Source organism: Suricata suricatta, chromosome 7, assembly GCF_006229205.1.
Source record: "Suricata suricatta isolate VVHF042 chromosome 7, meerkat_22Aug2017_6uvM2_HiC, whole genome shotgun sequence".
Taxonomy (NCBI): Eukaryota; Metazoa; Chordata; class Mammalia; order Carnivora; family Herpestidae; genus Suricata; species Suricata suricatta.
The window spans coordinates 111,002,647-111,013,397 of record NC_043706.1 but is presented as its reverse complement, the minus strand read 5'-3'; the positions used below and the strand labels follow the sequence as shown (position 1 = coordinate 111,013,397).

At 38.9% G+C, this 10,751-nt stretch overlaps 1 pseudogene; it reads left to right on the top strand.

Moving 5' to 3' along the window:
* Nucleotides 1–10,389: 10,389 nt before the first annotated feature.
* Nucleotides 10,390–10,488, top strand: LOC115297274 (annotated as a pseudogene).
* The last annotated feature ends 263 nt before the right edge of the window (nucleotides 10,489–10,751 follow it).

Genomic DNA, 10,751 nt, shown 5'->3' with positions numbered 1-10,751 from the left:
TGCTACTAGTTCAAAGGGCCAGGGCACTAGAAAAATACTGTTACAAATGTAAGCACTCTGGCGTCTTCAACCCTCCAGCCAGCCTTTCCGATGTCCTCCCAATTCCAGGGAGGGGGCTCGGAGGAACCACGTGGGCTCTTCCCAGTCCTTTCCGTTAATCAGCTTAGAGAAATCATTCTCCAGACTGGGAATGAGTCTCTGTACTGACACCAGAGCTACGCTCTCAGAACACAACCCCACTGGTATAAAGCAGCCCCTGTCTCAGGACTAAAGGAGTTCAGAGAGTCTCTAACAGACCTCATCAGGTTCCTGTCTCTGAACCTCTTCCCTTTTGTTTAGGTTTTCTGAGAGAGGCTCATCATTTTTCCCTTTAATTCTTCCATCCCAATTAATTTATTGAGCTGAGATTTCATAGAAAACCATTATGCCAGAATTTATCCCAAAAGAGAGAAAGAATTCTAGAATCTGACAGTAGTAATCAAAATAACCGATCAGGAGAATGACATGACTCTCAGCATCTTTTCTATGCTCCATCTCTGATGGGACTAGAGTTGAGTCTGGGGACACGAGCATTTGTTCCTATTGGATCAGATACCATTCCATTCTCTTGATAGCCAAACTCTTCAACTGATATTAATAGAATCCACAGTGCAACTCCCATCAAGATTCAAATAGATCCCTCGAAACCTCTCCCATAATTAATCAAGGCCCTATGGCAAAGAAGCCCTTCAGGGCATCAAGCCCATAACAGAAGATCACAAGGCTCAGGGCCTCGTTATCCCCTTCATTAGTCACTGCAATGCTCTTATTTTACCTGTGAGAAAATCCAGTGTCTTGAGGCTGGAGGTTTGTCCATAGCCTGTAAGCAGTACACAGTACTGTTATCCCTTGGTATTCTGTTGTTCCTTCCTAACCCCCACGTGCTACGAACATCGTCCCCACTGCAAGAAAACTTTTCAGTGCAATGGATCTATGCCATACATTTTTAGGATTCCAGTTAGTAAAGACAGCCAACATCCTTTTTGTTTTCACTTGGGAAGGACAGAAATATACCTCCTGGACAATAATGTCCCCAGGTTTCAGAGAGTCCTTATTTTTCACAAAACATAGAAGCTGATTTGGAGGACACAAAGTTTTCTGCAGAATCTACTTTGTTATAGAACACAAGGGATTTGCTTCTCTGCTCTTCTTCTCAAACCTATTCACAGGAGGCAACATCCACCTGTTAAAATTCTGGCCTTAAAGGGACATAAAGTCTCAAAAAAAAAATCTCAGTTTGTTAAAACTCCGATTAGATCCTTAGAACATCTGATCCCAGAATAGGGCTGAATTTGGACCTGGATGAAACCCCTCATAACTGCTTAACTCTGACAGATTACCGTCTGGCTCTCCATGACAATTTATAGAAAATTTTCAAACCAATGCAGCCTTTTCGTGGTTTACTGACAATTCTTATGTAAAGGATAAAAGCGGTAAGCGTCATGCTGAGTATGCTATTGCAGCTCTCTTTGAAGTCATTGAGGCCACACCTTTACCCTTGGCTACTTCAGCCCAACAGGCCGGATTATATGCCCTTACCCTGGCTTGTACTTTACCCAAAGGTAAATCTGCTAACATTTACACAGATAGTGTATATGCCTTTGAAATAGCTCATGATTTTGGAATATTATGGAAATGAGATTTTCTTATCTCTAATAGGAATAAGATTAAAATGGCTTTTATAGCGAAAATTTATTAGATGCCATACATTTGCCAGTGACTCTAGCTACTATTAAGGTTCATGAGCCTTCCAGACTCAACTCCCTAGAAGCCAGAGTAATCTAACTCACTGATATTTCCACTAAAAATGCCGCTTTGGAAAAATCGATAGCCAGGTCTCTGTCATGGTACAAGAGGATGTTCTCCTTGGACAAATTGACCACAGATATCCAACAATTGGCCTCAGAAAGGAGAAATAATATTGGAAATCTAATAATTTTCAGTTCAATAAAAATAAAGAACTATCCAAATAATGATCCGGCCCCTCAAGAAAGCCTTAAATTTCCAGTACTTACAACCATACACGCACTAAACCATTGGTCTGCTGACAAAATTAGAACACTCATGAATCAGTGTTGGTGGGAAAATTTAATAAGGCCACAAAAAGTGCCCACTCTTGCTTGTCTCAATGTCCAAAGTACAATCTTGGGAAACCTGTCCATATCACCCCTGGGTATTTTAAATTGTCAAGTGGACCATTTGAGTTTTGGCATACGGATTTCATGCAGCTCCCCCCATGCCATGGATATAAATATGTTTTAGTCGTGGTTTGTGTGCTTTCTCTAAAGCATACAATCTCTAAAGATTTTTCTTTTAGACAGTCCAATACCCCTTCTGTGGCTAAAATTCTGTTAGAACGTATTATCCCTACATGGGTAATCCTTCTCAAACAGCATAGTTATTGGAGAACCTATTTACTGGTAAGGTCAACAAGTCTTTACTACTTTTACAACACTTTCATTGTACACACAATCCTCAATCATCAGAGGCAGTCAAATGCACCAACAATATTATTAAGACTCAATTGGCAAAATTTGCAGAAACTCTCCAAAAACTTTGGACTAAAGCATTGCTGCTTGTCTTCTAAATCTCATATCTACCCCATTTGGAACTCATAGACTCTCAGCCTTTGAGATACTCACAGGACATCCAATATACATGGCCCTTGCCTCCTTTTATTTCATAAAAGGATATATGCTTCAATAGGGCTAATTGCTTCTATTAAAAATAACCATCCTTTAGGAGTGCCTGACTGGCTCAGTTGGTTAAGGATCTGACTCTTGATTTCAACTCAGGTCACAGTCTCAGGAACATGATCTCATGATCTCAGGGCTCTGTGCTGACAATGTGGAGCCTACTTGAGATTCTCTCTCTCCCTGTCTCTCTCTCTCTGCCCCTCCCTTGCTCATGTATGTGCTATCTCTCTCTCTCCCTCAAAATAAATAAATAAACCTAATAATAAATAAGTAAACTTTTAAAAATAATAAATAACCATGCTTCAGTAGAGGAATCTTTTTATAATGCACTCTTGGGAGATGATGACAAGAATCATGCCTTGCAACCTAGAAATTTTGTCTGTTGAAAAAGACATCTCCAGAAAGACTCTTCAATGTCACTGGAAAGGCTCTTACAAGGTACTATTAACCAGACTTTGTGTCACCAAACTCCAAGGGATAGACTCTTGGTTCACATGACACATGCCAAGAAAGCACCAAACCCTGAAGGAAACTAACGCCACTGGTGACCTGAAAGTGAACATTTCCTGGAATTGAAGCAGATAACACCCAATGAGACAGTTTTCCCAAGATGTTCATAGAAGACCTTTTTCTCACTGTTGCTTCTGCTATCTCTTTCAAGAAAAGAGTTTTTTTTTGTTTGTATTTCCTAAGCCCTTGCTAAAGGGGGAACATTTTTTCTTTTTTCTTTTTTTTCTTAAAGTAAGTTTTATGCCCAGCCTGGGGCTTGAACTCACAATCACAAGATGAAGAGTTGCATGTTGTAACAACTGAGCCAGCCAGGAACCTGAAGAAATCTTTTTTGTTTTTTGTTTCTGTTTTTTGTTTCTGTTTTTGTTTTATTATGAGCTATTAGAAATGGCTTCTTCATGATAACAAAACAAGCTAATTTTTCATTTGCTTTTTCTGAAAGTTTAGAAGGTTCTGAATTCACAGAAGTCTCCTTTAATCTGAACTATTAACTGACTTTGGATTCTTTTTTTTTTCTTTAGAGAAAGAAAGAGAGCACACACATGCATGCACACACATGCACACACACGCACACACACACACACACACACACACACACACACAGCACAGGGGAGGAGAAGAGGGAGAGAGAGAATCTTAAACAGGCTCCATGCTCAGTATGGAACCCAGTATCAAAACAGTGAGATCATGACCTGAGCCAAAATCAAGAGTTGGATGCTTAACTTACTGAGCCACCCAGGCACCCCTGACTTTAGAGTCTTATCCAAATTTATGGCCTCTGATTTTGCAACCTTACAGGTTGTATTGTCAATAGCACATTTTTCCAAATTGTTCTTTTGAAATTACAATACTGTTTTAAAACATCTTTCAAGTTTTGCTCTTTTACAAAGTTCATCAGCTATTGCTTCATGTTTATACCTACACTGTATCTTCCCAAATGTACTCAGTTAATCCTTCCAGTGTGCCCTTGCACAGTTCACTAGTGTGCTTTCATGGTTGCTTAAGCAGAAACCCCAGGGGGTGCCTGGGTGGCTCAGTCGGTTAAGCGGCTGGCTTCGGCTCAGGTCATGATCTCACGGTTCATGGGTTCGAGCCCCACAACGGGCTCTGTGCTGACAGCTAGCTCAGAGCCTGGAGCCTGTCCTCAGATTGTGTCTGCCTCTCTCTCTGCCCCTCCCCTGCTCACACTGTCTCTCTCTCTCAAAAATAAATGAAACATTAAAAATTAAAAAATAAAAAGCAGAGACCTTGGGAGGCATACCCAACTCCAGGTTAACTTTTATAGGAAGAACTTTTCTCCCCTATGTCAGAATAAGTGCTCATAAATATCTTGGTTGGTTACATTCCTGGTTTAGAACCATCATATAATTTTGAATTGTTATGTTAATTCTTCTGTGTGACAAATTTAAGTTGTATATTTTGTTGCTTGATGACTTTTTTAATAATTTTTTAATGTTTTTTATTTATTTTTGAGAGACAGAGAGAGACAGTGTGATCAGGGGAGAGTCAAAGAGAGAGAGAGAGAGAGAGAGAGACAGATTGTTGATTTTTTAAAAGATGCACCCAGTAGGGTGATGCGAGCTCAATGTTTCAAGATGATTCCCAAGACAATCGTCTCAAGACAAGAAAGAGAAAGAGACTTTAAAGGAGTAGGACCTGAGGGTTCCCCCTCTCTATCCTTCCTTGTTACTCAGATGTCGTCTTAAGTGTTTTCCAACTGCTAAGCAGTTTCCCTTTGACATAAGACATGACACCAGCAAAGGTTCTTGCTGAGGTACTAAACCACTAATATAAAGAACCTGACTACTGGTCACCAATGCTTTCAAAAAAAGATCTCAATCAAAAGGAAAAAATGTGAAAATTATGTAGGTATAACCTCATTAAAATTGAGTCCGGGAGTTCGGCAGAGGAAGTCGTCATGTTTCAACACTTATCCTCAATTGCACATCCAACCAGCAGGGACAGACCTTGCACGTGGATGTGATTTTAGATACTATTTTACTATCCCAGAGGGAGGAATAAAGGCTTTCCTCACCTCCCCAGCAATAGTCCAGCCAATGAGAGATGGTCACAACTCAGCCAATGAAAAGCTAGTATACCTCCAGATCCCAATTTCCTCCTATTTTATAGATAACAACCTTCCCAACATCCCACTTCCCTCTAAAAAAAGCATTCTTCTCCCTTTTGGGGGTCAGACTTGTCTATGTTTTGCCACAGCTTGCTTTTCTAGATTGCAACCCTCCGCTGCTCTTTACTCATCCCATCTTTTCCTGGTAAAATAACTGGCAATTTAATTTTTAAGGTTAACAAAAGTTACTTTTAAATACACATACCATACAATATAATTATTGCTAACAAGTTTACCTAAACTCTTATCCCACAAGTTATCTAACTCACTTGCTCCCAAAAATTTCGTTGAGACTTCCCATGATAACTTCATGAGACATTAGACAAAGTCTGCTATTATCCAAAGCTGTGTCTCTTCCTGATAAATCTTGTAACAGAGTTATAATATAAACTTATTTGACTAGTAAACGGAGGCAGAATAAAAGTTGTATGTCAACATTATATTTAATGATAACTGTGTATGTGTATATGTGTATATGATATGTATACGATGATAACTATGTATATGTATGTGTGTATAGGTATATATATGTGTATATAGTGTGTGTACACTATATGTGTATATATAGTCCGTACATTTGTGTATATGTGTGTATGTGTGTACGTGTGTATATGCATATATATAGTATGTACACTATATGTGTATATGTGTATATATGTGTGTATATAGTGTGTACATTTGTGTATATGTGTCTATATGTATGTACATGTGTATATGCATATATATATAGTATGTACACTATATGTGTATATGTGTATATATAGTGTGTGTCTATATATAGTATACAATTATATGCAGTTATTGTACATACAGTATACACAGTTATTGCCTTAAAATTTTAGTCATAAGTTAGGCACAACACAAAACTCACTAGTTCATGAAAGAATACTTGAATCCAATTTTATTTTAGTTTTTTGGCAGTTGGAATAAGTCCACTTGCTCAAATAGCTAAAGCTTTTTCTACTAATATTTGTGGAGAAGAAATTTGAGATTTTCATTAGCCTAATTGCCAAATACTTTCCTGCTCCCTAGCCTGTTTTTTTTTTTCTTCTAATGAGAAACATCTCCCTCATGTTTACATTTCCAAGAATGGCTCTTAAGTCTTAGAGAAGCCGGGGTAGAAAATCTGCATCACAAAGGCACAGAGAAAATATACTAGTTTTTGTCCAGGAATTTTGGGCTGTATTTGCCTATTATCAGAGGTCTTAAGTAATTACTAAATTTTCCCCTTCCGTAAGTGGAAGAGAATTCTGTTTCCAGTCTCCTGATATTTTACAATATCTACAAGCCTTTTGAGATGATGGAGGGAGGTTTGGAATTGGTAAAGATCAGTGAGACACATTTTTGGTTTTGTAGAGATCTGCAAGACAAAATAGTCGTTGCCCATTCCTCCAAACAACAGGATTACAGCCAGAATATCAAGGAACTGGCCCACCTTTCCAAATAAATTTACTTTTTGTATCAAGGAGATTTCCAACTGAAAGGCTTTATAATTTAGACCTATAGATATTGGGAGACATGAATTCTTTGTGATGGGGGTCCAGCATAGGACATTGCATTGGAAGGCCTGAAGCAGGCAGAGGCTGAGTGCAGAGCCCCAGAAAATAGGAGGAATTGGAAGAGACAGCAAAGCAAATGCAGCCACCAGTATCAGGAGCTTCTGCTAAATTCACTTCCTGGCTCTTAGTATTTACATGAGTAACCTGCATCCCTGGAACTGGAGTTCAGGTTAGAGTGTTCTCTATAAATCTTTCAGGGAAAGAAACGGTAAAAAACAAAACAGATGGAACTAAGACAAGGAAACTGAAGGGAACCCATGAAAATAGTTTATTGTCAAATTTTTGCTCTTTTCCCGCTTCTTTTCTTGCTAGGACTTGCATCTCAGCCTTACTTATGGTTTAACATATGTCTTCCTTGTAAAAGTCAAGTTAATGATTTCTTTGGAGTTTTCCAGCACAATAGATAACATCTAAGGAGTGACCAGGCCAGGTCCTAATGTTTATTTTCCAAGACCACTGACTCACCAAGACCTCTAGCTCCAGGGCATAAGCAACTTGTGTAGGACACCCAGCATTTGTCCTTTTTTGACCAGTTCTTGGATGCCTGACAGGACACATACACCAGACCAATGTCCTCAGTAAAAACCCTGGACCCCCAGCAAAGATGAAACTTATTTTTTGTTTCCTTTCTGAATCTCCCAGATGCTCCACCTGTATATGCTCTATCTCTTTAATAAACTCTGTTCTCATTTCTTGCTGGCTTATAATTAATTTCTGTCGTGGTCATAGGCAAGGACCCTTTTGGCTGGTCCTGCAGGACCCCTCTGTGTCCTTGGACCTGGTCTGCTGGTATCAGAGCCAAATTTTGAGAAGGGGAATTTACATTGGATGCAAATGTTAATTTTTACTCTAAAGCTGTCTAATTTCTATTCTTTCATCTTGTTTAGAGAGTCCCTAAGGTAGCCACTATTCATATCTTTTTAATTTGGCCTTTCCATAAGTACCAGTAAGATATTTATTTAGAATGAGAGTATTCTAAAAAGTTTTTTTTTTAATATAGAAGTTTCTCCAAATGTTCCATCATCTGGCCATTGAAGACTGGGAACTACTAATCTTAATAAAGACTCTAGTAAGCCTTTTCATGGGTTAACCATGGATACAAGAAGCATCCCAGAGGAGAATGCAAGAGATGCAGGTCTCACAAGATTCAGACAGGTCACTCCCAGAGTCAGCCTTGAAAGCATAGGCACTAATTATAAGGGTTCCCAGTTCTAAAGAGATTTTCCAAACAAAGAGAATCACATCCCTCCCCCCTTCCTTTTTTTATTTCCTAAGTTTGTATCCATAGCCTATGCAGCTGCCTGTCAGAAAAATATGCATCCTCCAACTAGTAAAGGCCAGAGAGAACATTCTCACTGGTCATTAAATAGACAATAGAAAATAGTGACCATCTCTGGGAAGAAAAAGAAAAACTTATCACTAAATCTTTACCAGAGTTGCCATACCCACGTAAAGAATTCTGAAAATATTTTCTTCATCTTATCTTAAGTCAGAAGAGAAAAAAAAATTCTCCTTTCCACTGAATCCTGCAAGGAGAGATCTTGGAGACTGATATGGTAGGAACCTTACCTTCTGCCAGCTTTTTGTCAAAGGGCCAAGATCTGCAGCAGCCCCAGAGCCAGGAGGGTCCAGCCAGTGAAAAATGTCATCCAGGTGGCCAAAACTGTAGGGGCAGAAGTTTTTTTGTCTTCCTTTCTAGGTGACTTGACTAGTCTAATAACTACTTTGATATTTGATTAACAGAAGAAAAACAACCAAATGTTTAGTAACGTGTATCCATAGAGTGACCCAGGAAAACTGAGCAACTCTCTGAAATGGCCAAAGCCATCACCTTAAAACCATCTTCAGATAAAGACAAAACAAGATATTGGGGGTGGACAGTAGTTATGAGATATTTCCTGGACATGCACAGTAAACAGGGGTAAGTCATTGCCTTCTCCACTCATAATAGTTTCTACAGATTGAGTCATCCTTCTCTTCCTGGTACAACAAGAAAGACACCCTTACAAATAGAGATTTTCCTTATACATGTAAATATCTTTTTTTTAAAGTAACTTTCATTTGGTTTTTAGAGCTCCTGTGTTTGCAGTTTCTTTTTTTATTTAATGTTTATTCATTTTGGAGAGAGACAGAGAGGGGGATAATGGGCAAAGGAGGAACAGAGAAAGAGGGAGACACAGAATCTGAAACAGGCTCCAGGCTCCAAGCTGTCAGCACAGAGCCCGATGCAGGGCTTGAACCCATGAACTGCGAAATCCTGACCTGAGCCAAAGTTGGCCGCTTAACCAACTGAGCCACCCAGGCACCCCCTGTTTGTAGTTTCTTAAAAATTAACCTAAAATAATCTTTATACCAAAGACGTATTTTGGGGTGGCAAATGATGTCCCTACAGTGACTATAATGGATAAATTCCAAAATCTCAGTGGTTTAACACAAAAAATGTTTATTTTTTCATTCTCACAATGGTCCCATTCAAGAGTTGCAGGTTGGACAGCACTTACCAACCAGTGACTTGGGGTGGGCTCCCTTGTTATAAGAGCTCCACCATCTTCAACACACAGCTCCCAAACCCACTTGAAGGTTCTTTAAACCAACCACCTGAAAGTAAAAGAAACAGCAGGGAGGATGACAACAGGAAAGAAATCACGGGCTAAGCCTAACTGTGTACACAATTTTCCACTCACATTCTATGGCCGTGTCAAAGAAGTGAAGCTGAGAAATATTTTGTCATGTGCTGGATAGAAAAAGAAATGTTGGTACTCTGGAGCGAGGTCTGTACAAAAGTAGAGTAATAAAGGGCAATTTCACAGAGGCATTAATTCCTCTACTAACTTTTCAGAAACATAGTCCACTTTCCAGGTGGACAATGCATTGTGAAGAGCATCCCAGGCAGAAGTAATACAAAGGTATGCAATAGTACAGGGTATTGGAGGAAGAGTAGATTGTATGGGGTGACTGGAGTGTAAGAAACAAGGGTGTAGGATGTGAAGCTGGGAGAGCATTTAGCTCATCTCTACAAAACTTACCAAATATTTGTCATGTCATTTTATATATACCTTTAGGAGCCGACATGAGGAAAAACATAAAGAACAAGTCTCATCCTCAAAGAGCCTCCAGTTCAGTGAATATCACAAAAAAGAGAACTGTGATTAAAATACAAGATAGACTCCAGACAAACTCAAGAGAAGAATCAACAGGACTTTGTGTGTGATTGGATAGGAAGTGGCAAAAAAGGTGAGAAGACTAGATGGGTGGTAGCAAAAGAAATATAAAATAACTTCCAGACTTTAATTTGGGAGACTAAGTAAAAGAGAGAATATAGGAATAGAAATATGTTTGGGGATGGGTAGAATCAAATGATGAAATTAATTTTAAACATTTTGAGCTCCAGGAACTTATGAGACATCCACATCAAGACTAGCAAGTCTTCAAAATCACATACCTAAGTGCAATTAAAATAAGCACCATATATACTGGAGTTGGAACAATACAAAGAAGAATAGCATGGCCCCTCCACTAGGATGACACACAGATTTGTTAAACACTCCGTATTTTTCAGAAAATGTTGTCCCTTGGTCTCGGCTGGATAGAACTGGGCTCTATCAGCTGTTTTTTTCTTTGCTCTATTAGCTGCATCTCCTACTTGAAGCTTTTTTAGTTGGTCAATAAACACTTTTTTATTGTATAATAAAAAAATAACCTCCCATAAAACCTCATGTAGGAATCACTCCATTAGATGAAAGATTTTTAAAAAGAAAGGACTTCATTTTCTCTGTCCATTGTAGATTTCTACCCATTCATAAGACTGAAACTACTTTC